The following is a 15,557-nucleotide window of genomic DNA, read 5'->3' on the forward strand; positions in this document are numbered from 1 at the left end:
AAGTGTTCAGTTTGTAGATCCACTCTGATTCGCGTTGTGTCAACAGTTTGTGTCGATCACCCCCTCTGGCCAGTTGAGGGATGTGATCGATAATTTAGCATTTGAAGTGGGTTAGTGAGTGACGGTATTCCTTGAAGTGCTTAGCGACAGGCTGGTCCATGTCCTTGCCCTCCAGGGCAGCCTTAATTGCAGAGCGATGCGCAGCCATGCGTTCGCGGAGGGTACGGATGGTTTGTCCAACATAATATTTCCCACAGGGACAGATGATAATATAAATAATGAATTGGGACCTGCAGGAAAGGACATGCTTGATCTTAAATTTTTATCCTGTGTTAGGATGTTTAAAGGTGGAGCCCGGTTCCATGAAACTACAGGTGGTGCAGGATGGACAGCGGTAACAACCTGGTTTTTTATTTTTGATGTTGAACAAGGTAGGGACATGTGTAATGTCGACATTGGTTTTGACCACCATATCTTTGATGTTCCTTGCTCTGCGGTAGCTAGGCATCAAACGTTTCTTGGAGAAGACGGGTAAGGTCTTGTCGCTGGTTACAATCGGCCACCAAGTGTGTAGTGTTTTAGGGAGCGCCAAGCTGGAAGGGGAAAAGGTGGTAACAAAAGGAATACGAGTGTCAAAATTGGGGTCTCTCACGCTTGGAGCCAGAAATTTTTCTCTAGGCGTTTTTAAAACTTCATGCTTATGTTTAGCAAGTTCAGAGACATTGTAGCCTCTGTCAGCGAATTTCTGTACCATATCGTCCAATGCAGGTTCCAATTTAGTTGCATCACTGGTGATGCGGGCCACCCTGACAAGCTGTGACTTAGGAAGACCATTCTTCAATGCTGGTGGGTGGTTGCTGCTTGAATGGAGCAACGTATTGCGATCAGTTGGCTTTTGAAAGAGGCTTGTCACAATCTTGCCATCAAGCAATGTAATTTTAACATCCAGATAGTTGACACTGCAGGTGCTGCTTGTAGAGGTTAGTTTGATGGGGCAATCGTAGGTGTTGATCTGTGCGATCAGATTGGATAACTCTATACAGGTCCCAGACCAAAGTATTAGCAGGTCGTCTATGTATCTACCGTACAGGATGATACTGTTGTAGATGCTGGGGTCTTGGAAGAAAAAATCATTTTCGATCTCAAACATAAAGACGTTTGCTAGCGCTGGCGAGACGTTGGAACCCATTGAGCAACCTGTTAGCTGGATGTAGTATTCGGTATTGTGGAGGAAGTAGTTTCTAGAGAGGGTATATTGGAGTAGTTGGAGGAACAAGTCAATGTCCAGTTTATCGAATTTAACCCTCAGTAGGAATTTTTTCATTGCTGAGATGGCTTGTGCATGTGGAATCACGGTGTATAGGTTGGCAACGTCCAGGGTACACAAAACCGTGTTGGGTGGTAACGGTGGTAAAGCTTGTAATTTATTCAACAGATGCGTAGTGTCTTTAAGATAATATGGTTGCTGGATGATATATGGTTGCAGAAGACAGTCGAGGAACTGTGATATGGCTTGCGTGAGGGAGCCCCTGGCAGAGATGATGGGTCTGCCAGGGGGGTTAACCGGGTCTTTGTGAATCTTGGGTAATGTGTATATGACTGGAACTATGGGGAACGGCTGAATGAGAGTGTCCAGGACTTTTTTGCTGATAAGCCCCTTCTGGAGAGACTCAGTAAGAATGCTGTCAATTTCTTTTTTAAATTGGATAGTCGGGTCCCCTTTCAATTTCTTATACGTAAGGGCATCGGAAAGCATCAAGTCTAGATTATGTACATATTTTGCAGTATCTTGAATGACAATTGCACCCCCTTTGTCGGCAGGTCTTATTATAATTTCTGCCCTTTTAGAAAGGTGGATAAGAGCCCGTTGTTCATCGGGGTGTAAATTGGAATATTTTTTGCGAGAGTCCTTGTTGAAGTTCGTGATGGATTCATCAACCAATCTTGGAAAGGTTTTTAAAGCAGAATTGAATGATTGAGGGTCAAATGTGGATTTAGCATGTTTTTTCAAAAAGTCGTTGTGTCGATCGGAAGGGGTTGATTGTGTATGCTGGAAGAATTCTTTAATCTGCATGGATCTGTTGAATTTATGCAGATCTACCTTCCATTTGAAATCCTCATGGGTATTGGTCGGGACAAAGGAAAGACCCCGATTTAAAACCCTTTGTTCAATCTCAGAGATGGGATGGGTGCTTAGGTTAAAGATGAGGGTTTCTTTTTGTTTGACGGAGGTTTTGTAGATGCGGGAGTTCTGTCCGCCCCTCCTCGTGTATCTTGTCCGCGAAGGTCTAAATTGGACCGTGTTGCCCGGCCTAAAGGGATGTTACCTTGGTTTAGATTGTCATCGGAATCTTCAGGTGCAAAGTCGCTGTCGCTGGTATAGCGAGACTGGTCACGATGGGTGCGGGGTTTTCTATTTGCTCTGAAGTTCGGGCGGCCCCTTGCTCTCGGGGGTTCGGTACCATTTAGCCAGCGGTACACTCGGCAATCCTCATAATCAGATTGGACGATGCTCCATTTCTTCTTCTTGAATTTCTCAAGGTCAGTCTTGTATTGGTCCACTTGGGTTTGTAATTTTTTCCACAGGGGTGCATGGTTTTTGTCATCGAGAACAGATTTATTGGTTGTGCGGAGCTCCGCGATTTTGGTTCTGGTGTTCTCCAGGATTTTGCCTGACTCCTCAATCACCAAGATCATCAGATCTTGGCTGCATTTGTTCAAGATGGAAATCCATTTAAGGCAGAAGTCAGGGCTATTCCTGCCAATGGTGGGTACATTATTTATGCGGAAGCCCCGAGGTATCATCCGATGTCTAAAATAATCTGACAAGGTGCTGCCGTGCAGTAAGAAATCAGTCTCTTTTTTCTGAAGTTTGAAAAGTAGGTTGTAAATATCATCTCCCGATTGGAGGGAAGGGGTGTAGTCGACTTGTTCCTTGAAGAGTATAGCTTGAACCCGCTCCTGGGAATAGGAAAAAGTCTGATCAAGATGTTTTTGAATATCTTGGAAAGATAGGGCTGCTGTAGCCTGGGGATCCATGGTGGTGCAGTTGGTAAAAAGTGCTTCAGTGCAAGGTGAACAAGGGTTGGTGTCGGCTCTCAGAGGCCGTGCAGTAAAGTGCTCAGGTGCTGGGGATGGACTCGATCCTTCTGTTGTACAGTCGGTAATTGTAATCCACAGGATATCAAGTAAAGTAGCAGGTGCCTCAACACTTAGGGGACGTGGCAACGAACCCCATATAGATATGGAAGAGGGTTTGATTGGCACTCTCGGCTAATGTCTGGTCACAGACCGTGGTGCCTCCACACGAGGGGATGATAGAAGCAATATTCTCCTGGGGCGAACCTCAAGGAAAAAATGAGTGGCACTCTCCGGATTTTGGTAAATACACGTTTATAGTGCAAAAGTTATGAATACATGGTCGTCAACGTTTCAAGGCCTCAGCCTTTTCGTCAGGACGGACATAAAGTGCATACAGTGCTGTGCAAAGGAAAGAACAGAATGCCATAACCAGGGTACCTTATATGCCTGTGCAGTCAAACCAGCGTGTGTGCTACGGCGTCTGGATGCTGTGCTTCCGGGGGTGTGTAGCCGGTGCCAGCTTACAGTGACGTCAGACTTTTGCATTCATGGGGTCCGCCTCCTGTCAGCTGCGCTATCTGGGTCACGGCACCCCGTGTAGCGATCAGCTGTCCTGCGCTAGGATGTAGCAATGGAAGACCAACCTGTAAAGAGGGTTGGAAGAAGTGAGAAAAACGATGTGTGCAATACTTAAAAATACGTAGCGGCATATAAACAAGTGACAGTGCTTAAGTAAAATGTGAAAATACTAAGAATAAAGATAAAAATACAGATAAAAATGGATCGCAGGGTTAGCGCAAACACCAGTGTGTACACTAGTGTAATAAGTCGATAAAGGCATCATGCATAATTTATAATCAATATCAGACTGCAGTCCAGTATTAGCAAGGCGGGATCAGAAAATCCTGACAGCAGACATTATATGAAAGCTCCCCAGGAAATTTTTTCATTGAGTCCGTTAGGGACCAAAGTGTTCAGTTTGTAGATCCACTCTGATTCGCGTTGTGTCAACATACATATATATATGTATATATATATATATATATATATATATATATATATATAGATATATAGAAGGAAGAAGAGATAGATGTGCGCTCTGTCTATTTCACCACTTTTGTACATTAATGATCATACATTGGTGTATAAGATTTGTGTTTATTCTAATTTACAATAACAAAGTATCAATAAAAAATGAGTTTGTACAACATTTGATGCAGGTTACAGATTCAGGTACAATCTTGTTCAAGTGAATGACAACAGAACCAACTTCAAGATGTGCAAAACTTCTTAGGATACGAAACCCTACGCGTTTCGTCCCTTAGGACTTCATCAGGGGTAAATGGGGATCCAATCTGAGATGTACCATAAAGATAAACTTCTTCCAACAGCAAGAATGGATATAAAAAGTTAGTGACCACGTCAGTTTTGATAAAACCTCTGTCCTGCAGAGGTATAGGACTTCAAAAAGCCCAATTGCTGCCGGTAATAGCTTGAGGTAAACTGCTCAACCACAGGGGTCACTTCCACATATGTGTGGTTAAAAGGTATGAAAGAGATATAGTAAGCCTCCAACTCCTGTGGGTGTAATTCATCATTCGTGGTGTATCAATTAATCTGCCCATGTAGCATGCAGTACATCGGTAAAACTGAATGCAAATTCAAAGACAGAATGGCAATGCACAGAAGTACTATCCGCCAAGCCATAGCAACAGGCAAAAGTGACCATGTCGTAGCTAAACACTTTGTTGAATACAGACACCCCTTATCCAGCTTAAGCTACCGGATGATAGATTGCGTTCCAGCAACTATCAGAGGTGGCAATTGGGGACTGAAACTACTTCAGTGTGAAGCAAGATGGATTCATCGCCTAGATGTCATAGCGCTCCGCGGTCTTAATGAACAAGTGTCCTACTCTATTTTTAGATAAACTGTTGCCACTATGTTGCCATATTGTATGCATTAACTGCTACTCATAAATGCTATCTTCGCAGACACAATGCCATTACCTTGTTTAATCTGCCGTTACCCTGTTTACAGCACTGTATATTTATTTTAACACTGTATAGTACATTTATTTATTCATACAGCATTATTTATTGTATATATGCACTTTCTTATTGCACTTTTGTATTGCACGTCGTTCTTTAAAATCAATTGTTTATCTCCATCACCATGGTTACACTGTAACAACTGTATTGCGACGTGTCTCCTCTATGACATCACACCCCACAAGCGGATGTGGGCGTGATTTACCTGCCTCTGCCTGACTCACTCTGATTTGCTGTGTTCACTATTTAAACAGACATGTTATGTATCACTGTTATCCTGATGACAAAATTTTTTATAAATTTGAAACGTTGATCACTACCACAGTGTAAAGTGTTCTTTATTTAAAGCTATAAGTGCCGCACCCATGTTGGACATTATATATATATATATATATATATATATATATATATATATATATATATATATATATATGGATAGCAGTTGTGGGTTGGCGCCCCTTAGTGTGACCTTCAATAATTAGATCTGTACAGCCTTTAGTTAGAATTCCAAAACAAAAGCAAGTAGGTAAAGTCCAAAATTCATATAAATTTATTAAAAATGTCTTTGGTTCCACACTACAGTGGTGGTTGAATCAGACCATAAAAAGTTCAGTGGTATATTTCATAACAGCACTTAAAAAACGATCCCAACGCGTTTCGTCCCCACACGGGACTTCATCAGGGGTTCGCTATAAATACAAACATACATACAATCATAGTTTAATATTTCATATGACAAAATAAACAACAGCTATATTGATAGCAATATTTAAAAGAATTCAGAGGACTTTACTCAAAAAGCATTTTTACAATATTGTAGGCGAAAATCCATTGACAAAACGTTGTTTAACAGAAAGATGGAGAACAGGTGATGAGAAGAAAAAGAACATGAGTGTAAGAGTTCTGGATCCCTAGGGATTTAGAGAGAACTTGAACTAGGAAGGTGGTTTTGACATACCAAAAAAGCTTAGGGACAATTTCCACTACTATCTTGGTGAAGATGTCTTCCAACCGGGTGTTTGAGTACTAGGTCCTTAAGAATTCAAAGGTACCTGATAAATAAACATATCATTACTTTTTAGAGGATGCTCTAACGATTGGGATTCACTGAAGGTAATGGGTATGTGAGGGGAGGGACTCTTTTCACATCATTTTAAAAAGATGTTCATACCATTAGAGTTTCATAGGGTACTCTTTACTTAGTTGGGCGCCCATCGCGGTCATCGCGGGTACATTTATGTCTGACCGCGACGCGGCCGACGCGATGCCCGCGATTTCCCATTGAAACCCATGTTAAACATGGAAATCGTGTCGGTCGCGTCGCGGCCGGCCATAAATGTACCCGCGATGCCCGCGACGCGATGCTCCCGATTTACCATAGGAATCAATGTTAAAAGGCGCGATGGACCCGATTTTACTGTTAAATGGCTCAATGGACCCGATTTGGCCATAGGAATCAATGTTAAATGGGCCACAGAGCCCATTAACCCTTAAATGTCCCCCCCAATTTTTAACGCCACCCCACGATCCACGCCAACCCGAAGCGTGGCGAGCGCAGCGAGCCCGCGAGGGGCGGCGGTACGCGTCCTCCGACCTTTTCATGCCCTACTATCCACTAGGGCGTGGAGTGAGAATATAATAGTGTGGCGAGCGCAGCGAGCCACCGAGCCCAAAGCGTTTGGGCTCGCGATGCCCGCGATGACCGCGATGACCGCGATTTTTACCCCCGACGCCCGCGATTTCAATCGCTGGCGCCCTTCTAGGTAAAGAGTACCTTTCATAGTTCCAGATGTATAATTACTTCTTTAATCTGGATCTTGATACTTCAGTAATGCGGAGTGGATAATCTATTCAGTCCGTATATGTACGGGTGATTAAATAGCTGTGGGTGTATAAAAGAAGTATAAGCATACATATACTGTTGCGATTTTCCCCTTTATTGGGTAGGAGGTTCAATAAAGAACTGCATCATTTACCTTAAGGTTTAAGGGTTGCCGGGTATTCACCCTGTTGATCAGTTCAACAATTCCGTTCACCTTTTAGGGATACTACTGTTAGATAATAATAATTATAGTTTATTAATTGGAAAGGTGTGATATAGAAGTTGTACAACAAATTAATGGGCTTATACCTGCAGATATAGGGGCCGTTTGGAAAAACACTTGATAAAAACTTGATAAATCAATAGGGGCTGTTCCGATAGCCCTTGTCTGGTGGACACCCTCCTTCAGGGACCGCCTTAGATCTGCGAAAAATGCTTAAGATCAGATAACCTTCTAAGTCACTAGATCAGGCTTTTGGATATTGCTTAATGGTGAACACTAGGTGTTAGGCTTTAACTGTTTAAGCTATAACCTTCCAATAGTGGGTCAGGTATTTAATACATTATAATTCCAATATAATACGTCACTGTGAGTGGTACTTGTTAAGGGGCATCCCCCATAATATAGTCTCTCAGTAGTGGAGCAGAAGGAAACAATAATAGATTTGGCATACATACCAATACACTTGAACAAAGGTGCATCCAGTAAACAGTCATAAACTGATCGTGAATAGTGGTTACTACTGTCTGGTGAGAAAATGCATATAAACTCTTAAACTCCAGCATATAGACACTCAATATGAGCTAATTACACATATGGACACTCTATATGGGCTAATTGCACAAAAAAAGGGTTACAAGATGTTATATTTAATTGTTAACCCCCATATGAATCCAACTTTATACTTGTATAGCATTAAGGTCATAAATCTCACAAAGCATTTGTTTAACATATGCAAAATTTGGCACAAGACAAAATTTAGTGATAGTGACTTACCCTTCAGGAGATGTGTGCTGGTGCAAAGGTTCAGTGGGAATGAAAGACTCCATTACCTGGCCCAGGTATATATAGTGATGGAGCGTGACATCACTTCCTGTGTGGGTTTTAGTATGGAAAATATAGTGATTCTTAACAAACTCTATTCATTCCCATCTAATAAGTATTCTAAATACCACTATAGGTTTATCATTAATATAGAGGGTTAATAATCTTGGTGTAATGTGATTTAGGGGACTTGATTACCCAGCCTGCTTTGCGGCCATATGTCCGTTTTTCTAGCCCTTCGTGGGCATCTTTAAATCTTTTTATAAAGAACCTATTAACATTGGTGGTATAGTGGGGGAGTGGGGGATCCATTTCCATTTGATGGATCACCCCTCACTCCCTCACACGGTGCGGCGGATTGCATCGCCGCCGTGGAGTACAGCACTTCCGGATTGCGTTCCACCGCAACCGGAAGTGCGTTCCAAAGGCCGGAAGTGCCGCTGTACGGCGCTTCTGGTTGTTCCTAACTGCTGGGATATGGCTAGGGACCTTTCTAAAGGTTCCTAGTTACCAATTTTTGTGTTAATGGAGGTTAGAAGTCCGCGGGGATCTATAGATGGAGTCCTAATGGCCCCTATTGCCTGTAAGGGATTATTAAGTGAATCTATTTAGTGTCTATAACATTTGATAGTGTCATTAGAACAGTGTTAATCCAGTTTAACACTGGGTGTTATTACTTATATTATACTAAATAAGATCGTGATCTAATATTAATAAATTGATGCTAGGGTTATCACCCAGTGTGAATTAGTTGCTGTGAATGACATAATCTAACTAATAATACACCTTATAAAAGTGCTATTCTTATAATATAATAATTGAAGTTAAAGTGAAAATCGTTGTAAGTGAAATCCTTTTGGAATAAGTACATGGGGTCCTGGGAATTAGCACTGTAGTATGCAGAGTGTTTTTTTTTTTTATTGAAAGTGGGTGTTTTTTCAAATGTGAAGATTAAGGAATATAGTGGCCTACTTTAAAAAGGTGTCTATTAAATAGAAGTGTAATAACTATTAACCTGAAGCTTCTCACCTAGTGCTGGCTGTTAGGAATAATAGTGTTCAAATCCACTTATTGGTCCATTAAGTAAGCCAGTTGTAGGTCCATTAGACACTGTATCTAGTCCATTAAGAAATAATACATTAATTAGTCTGTGTCCCAAATTTTGCAATAGTTATTACATAACAGTGCTTACATACAATTCAAATAGTTTACTGCATTTGCACTAGCACCTTAGGTTGCCAGCCCAACTATAAGGGAGTGGTGGAGGGCATCCTTGACCCTAACATGTTTAATGGGGAGTTTTACAAAAATGAGACAATGTCTATATTCTCGTTTAAGCCCTTAGGGCTCAGAGTGTCCAGGTGAAAGATCCAGTAGGACTCTCTTCTGGATAAGAGAAGATCTCTGTCTCCTCCTCTGTCATCTGGTTTGACATGTTCCAAGACTAAGAATTTCATGCTATCTACCTTCGATTCATGTTCCGCTTGGAAATGTCGAGGAAGGCTGTGGTTCTGCACCTTGTTTTTGACATTCCTCAGATGTTCCTGTATTCTAATCTTGATGCTTCTCTTGGTCTTTCCCACGTACAATTTGCTGCAGCCACATCTAATCAAATAGATGACGTAGTTTGATTCACACGTGATGGCGTCTTTGACTTTGGACAAAGAAGTATATTTTCAGTCTTTATCAATGAATTTACAACAGATGCATCTATTATACTGGGTGATCCCGTTTCTTCTTTGGAGGAAGCCTTCTTCTCGTTGCGGTTTCTCTACTGGTTTTAATCTACTAGGGGCTAGTATATTCTTGAGGTTAGAGGCTCTTCTAAAGGTGACTGCCGGTTTCTGCGGGAGATGAGGGCCCAATATCGGATCTTTGAGGAGTAGATGCCAATGTTTCTGTAGGCACCTCTTTATCTTCAGGTTTTCCTGGTTGTAGCTGGTAATGAAGGACCTCTGTTGGTAAACTTGGTGGGGGGTTTGGGTCTTCTCTTCTAGCAGGGTTTCCCTTGGTAATCTGTATGCCTTCTTCTGATCTAGTGATATAGCTTTATCTTTGTAGCCTTTAGCTAGAAACTGTTCTTTCAGGATATTGGATTGACTCCAGTAGGTTTCATCAGAGCTGCAGTTCTTCCTTATACGAAGGAACTGGGAGTATGGAACGTTCTCCTTCCAAAGTGGTAGGTGGCAGCTTTCTGACGGGATGTAACTATTGACATCGGTGTCTTTAAAATACGTCTTAGTTGTAATCTTATTTTCCTGATTGGTTTCGAAAACTATGTCTAGATAGTCAATCTTGTTGTTGTCACATTTGTAGGTGAACTTTAGATTATAAGGGTTTGTCTGTATCTCTGTCATGAATTTTTCGATACTGGGTATGTCTCCCTCCCATACCACAATGAGGTCATCAATGTATCTTCTATAGAAACGAATGTTGGGGTATTTGTACTCTGCTCCCTCATACAAGTGGTTTTCTTCCCAGTCATTCATGAGGATGTTGGCATATGAAGGGGCGAACTTAGTCCCCATTGCAGTGCCTCTGTTCTGTACATAGAAGGTGCCTTCAAATTCGAAATAATTGTGGTATAGAATAAACTCAATACCTGCGGTTAGGAATCTGCACTCCTCTGGTTTGACCGTGTTGTCATTAGATAAAATCTTGGTTACTGCTTCCAGGCCCTTGTTGTGGGGAATGGAAGTGTACAGGGCTTGAACATCTATCGTCAGCCAGTAGAACTCTGGTGACCACTCAAATGATTTTAAGTCCCTTAGTAGACAAGTAGAGTCTTTTAGGTAAGACCTTTGGATCTTAACATACTTCTGCAGTCTTAAGTCCAAATAGTGTGAAAGGTTTGCTGTTAGGGAATTAATCCCGGCCACTATAGGTCTCCCTGGTGGATGTTGATTGTCCTTGTGGACCTTGGGAAGATGGTAAAAGATGGGTGTCCTTGGTTTCTCTACTGCCATGTATTCATATTCTTTCTGGCAAATGATCTCATCCTGTCGAGCTTTTCTCAACATTCTACATAATTCTTCTTTGTACTGTAACGTGGGATCACTAAGGATGACTGAATATGTAGACTTGTCTTCAAGTTGTTTCTTGGCTTCGTTAACGTAGTCGATTCTGTTTTGGACGACTACGGCTCCCCCTTTGTCCGCTGTTTTAATGACGATTTCACTGTCTTTTTTCAGGCTCTTTAAAGCTTGTTGTTCAGAGGGTGTGAGGTTCCTATTGTGTTTTTCGTTGATGTTTTTTATGCATCGGAAGTCTTCCTTAACAGTTTCGTAGAAGATGTCAATGTGGCTTCCTCTGGACTAAACTGGGTAGTACTTGGATGGCAAAGCCACTATTGGTTTCCTGTCTAGGGACAGGGGGCCCTCTTTGGTGGGGTTTTTAATAAAGTGTCTTTGTAATGTTAGATTACGGATATATTTATTAAGGTCTACAAAAAGCTGGAATTGATCAACGTGTTGATTAGGAGCGAATTTCATTCCCTTCTCTAAAACTGTGATCTCTGATTCTGAAAGGGTCTTCTTGGATAGATTGAAGATGTTGGTTCCTTTTCTGGTATCAATGGTCGTCTCTTTCTTTTTGGAGACTCTTCGACCTCCTCTACATCCTCTCCTTTTAAAGATCTTTTCCTCCCTTGTGGGGAATCCATTCTGGTGTATAATTTCTCCTCTCCTTGTAACCTGGGGAAGCCAACTCTCCTCCTTTCTCCTAAAAAAGGTCGTTCCAATGGGGAACGAGGGGATTCTGGTTGGTATCTTCTTGTCTGAGGAGGGTAATACTCTCTCCTTGGAGGTAACCTCTGTCTGTAGGTGTTAGTGTTTCTATTGTCTCCATAGGAGGGTGTCCTGTTGGACCTCCTTCTACCATAATTAGAGGCATAGTTTTGTCTTTTCTGGTAAGGTTGGTATTGTTCTCTATTCCTAAAGACCTCATTCCGTTCTTCCTGTGGCCTACGCCATGGACGGGTGGGGTATGTAGATCTGGTGTCGAATCTGTTGTAATCGTTACTGGGTTTCTCGTGTACTTTGCCGTTGTCGTAGTCCCATTTGTCTCTAGCGAACTTTTTTGTTTGCGAGTAATGATGTCTTTCTCTAGGGAATCTAGTTTATGTTGTAGGTCTTCAACATCTCTCTGGAAATCTTCGTCTTTTTCAAACTTAGTGAGGGTTGATTCGATTTTGGCCATTTCTTCATCAAGTTTGATGAGTTCCTTCTTTCTTTCGCTGATGATGAGTCCCACTAATCTGGCAGCACTCTCATCGAGTATCTTATTCCAGTTGGTAGTAAATTCCTCCGTGATTGTGCCCATAGTGGGTGTCTTATTAAGTCTTAAACCTCTCGGTATCCTTCCGACCTCTAAGTATTTTTCCAAGGTAATGAGGTCATACCAGTTTTTTAGTTCCTTTGTGGAGATTTTTTCCATGTGATTCAAGAGGTTGTAATAATCCTCTTCATCATCGATATTTTCTTCCATCACCTGTTCTTCTTCTGTAAATATAGATTTGCATTTCTGTGACCTTGTTTTTCTGTCCTTAAATAGGGGCAATTTCCTGCTGGGCTGCGTCAGAGAGTTACCAACAATCGAGCAAATGGAGAACAGACTCTCTTATCGCGCCACTAATACTGGTGTAAACTTTGTTAGGGCTGCCGGACTCACATGGACCCCTGTTGGATGGGGACAAGGAGAATGTGGATAGCAGTTGTGGGTTGGTGCCCCTTAGTGTGACCTTCAATAATTAGATCTGTACAGCCTTTAGTTAGAATTCCAAAACAAAAGCAAGTAGGTAAAGTCCAAAATTCATATAAATTTATTAAAAATGTCTTTGCTTCCACACTACAGTGGTGGTTGAATCAGACCATAAAAAGTTCAGTGGTATATTTCATAACAGCACTTAAAAAACGATCCCAACGCGTTTCGTCCCCACACGGGACTTCATCAGGGGTTCGCTATAAATACAAACATACATACAATCATAGTTTAATATTTCATATGACAAAATAAACAACAGCTATATTGATAGCAATATTTAAAAGAATTCAGAGGACTTTACTCAAAAAGCATTTTTACAATATTGTAGGCGAAAATCCATTGACAAAACATTGTTTAACAGAAAGATGGAGAACAGGTGATGAGAAGAAAAAGAACATGAGTGTAAGAGTTCTGGATCCCTGGGGATTTAGAGAGAACTTGAACTAGGAAGGTGGTTTTGACATACCAAAAAAGCTTAGGGACAATTTCCACTACTATCTTGGTGAAGATGTCTTCCAACCGGGTGTTTGAGTACTAGGTCCATAAGAATTCAAAGGTACCTGATAAATAAACATATCATTACTTTTTAGAGGATGCTCTAACGATTGGGATTCACTGAAGGTAATGGGTATGTGAGAGGAGGGACTCTTTTCACATCATTTTAAAAAGATGTTCATACCATTAGAGTTTCATAGTTCCAGATGTATAATCACTTCTTTAATCTGGATCTTGATACTTCAGTAATGCGGAGTGGATAATCTATTCAGTCCGTATATGTACGGGTGATTAAATAGCTGTGGGTGTATAAAAGAAGTATAAGCATACATATACTGTTGCGATTTTCCCCTTTATTGGGTAGGAGGTTCAATAAAGAACTGCATCATTTACCTTAAGGTTTAAGGGTTGCCGGGTATTCACCCTGTTGATCAGTTCAACAATTCCGTTCACCTTTTAGGGATACTACTGTTAGATAATAATAATTATAGTTTATTAATTGGAAAGGTGTGATATAGAAGTTGTACAACAAATTAATGGGCTTATACCTGCAGATATAGGGGCCGTTTGGAAAAACACTTAATAAAAACTTGATAAATCAATAGGGGCTGTTCCGATAGCCCTTGTCTGGTGGACACCCTCCTTCAGGGACCGCCTTAGATCTGCGAAAAATGCTTAAGATCAGATAACCTTCTAAGTCACTAGATCAGGCTTTTGGATATTGCTTAATGGTGAACACTAGGTGTTAGGCTTTAACTGTTTAAGCTATAACCTTCCAATAGTGGGTCAGGTATTTAATACATTATAATTCCAATATAATACGTCACTGTGAGTGGTACTTGTTAAGGGGCATCCCCCATAATATAGTCTCTCAGTAGTGGAGCAGAAGGAAACAATAATAGATTTGGCATACATACCAATACACTTGAACAAAGGTGCATCCAGTAAACAGTCATAAACTGATCGTGAATAGTGGTTACCACTGTCTGGTGAGAAAATGCATATAAACTCTTAAACTCCAACATATAGACACTCAATATGAGCTAATTACACATATGGACACTCTATATGGGCTAATTGCACAAAAAAAGGGTTACAAGATGTTATATTTAATTGTTAACCCCCATATGAATCCAACTTTATACTTGTATAGCATTAAGGTCATAAATCTCACAAAGCATTTGTTTAACATATGCAAAATTTGGCACAAGACAAAATTTAGTGATAGTGACTTACCCTTCAGGAGATGTGTGCTGGTGCAAAGGTTCAGTGGGAATGAAAGACTCCATTACCTGGCCCAGGTATATATAGTGATGGAGCGTGACATCACTTCCTGTGTGGGTTTTAGTATGGAAAATATAGTGATTCTTAACAAACTCTATTCATTCCCATCTAATAAGTATTCTAAATACCACTATAGGTTTATCATTAATATAGAGGGTTAATAATCTTGGTGTAATGTGATTTAGGGGACTTGATTACCCAGCCTGCTTTGCGGCCATATGTCCGTTTTTCTAGCCCTTCGTGGGCATCTTTAAATCTTTTTATAAAGAACCTATTAACATTGGTGGTATAGTGGGGGATCCATTTCCATTTGATGGATCACCCCTCACTCCCTCACACGGTGCGGCGGATTGCATCGCCGCCGTGGAGTACAGCACTTCCGGATTGCGTTCCACCGCAACCGGAAGTGCGTTCCAAAGGCCGGAAGTGCCGCTGTACGGCGCTTCTGGTTGTTCCTAACTGCTGGGATATGGCTAGGGACCTTTCTAAAGGTTCCTAGTTACCAATTTTTGTGTTAATGGAGGTTAGAAGTCCGCGGGGATCTATAGATGGAGTCCTAATGGCCCCTATTGCCTGTAAGGGATTATTAAGTGAATCTATTTAGTGTCTATAACATTTGATAGTGTCATTAGAACAGTGTTAATCCAGTTTAACACTGGGTGTTATTACTTATATTATACTAAATAAGATCGTGATCTAATATTAATAAATTGATGCTAGGGTTATCACCCAGTGTGAATTAGTTGCTGTGAATGACATAATCTAATTTGGCATACATACCAATACACTTGAACAAAGGTGCATAAAGTAAACAGTCATAAACTGATCGTGAATAGTGGTTACCACTGTCTGGTGAGAAAATGCATATAAACTCTTAAACTCCAGCATATAGACACTCAATATGAGCTAATTACACATATGGACACTCTATATGGGCTAATTGCACAAAAAAAGGGTTACAAGATGTTATATTTAATTGTTAACCCCCATATGAATCCAACTTTATACTTGTATAGCA

The 15,557-nt window shown here is 41.0% G+C and overlaps 1 protein-coding gene and 1 long non-coding RNA gene across 2 annotated transcripts in view; one reads left to right on the forward strand and one right to left on the reverse strand.

Annotated features, from left to right (window-relative positions):
- The window catches only part of DDR2 (discoidin domain receptor tyrosine kinase 2), a 589,808-nt gene that overhangs the window by 339,992 nt on the left and 234,259 nt on the right, over window positions 1-15,557 (forward strand). The gene's annotated exons all lie outside the window — the stretch shown is intronic.
- Window positions 13,840-14,640, reverse strand: LOC146026214 (uncharacterized). Its single transcript, XR_014454386.1, has 3 exons — window positions 14,492-14,640; window positions 14,173-14,241; window positions 13,840-13,917 (listed from the first exon to the last, which is right to left on the reverse strand). It is a non-coding gene; the product is annotated as an uncharacterized LOC146026214 (long non-coding RNA).

This window comes from Crinia signifera, chromosome 8, assembly GCF_055691185.1.
Source record: "Crinia signifera chromosome 8, ASM5569118v1, whole genome shotgun sequence".
NCBI classification, from domain to species: Eukaryota; Metazoa; Chordata; class Amphibia; order Anura; family Myobatrachidae; genus Crinia; species Crinia signifera.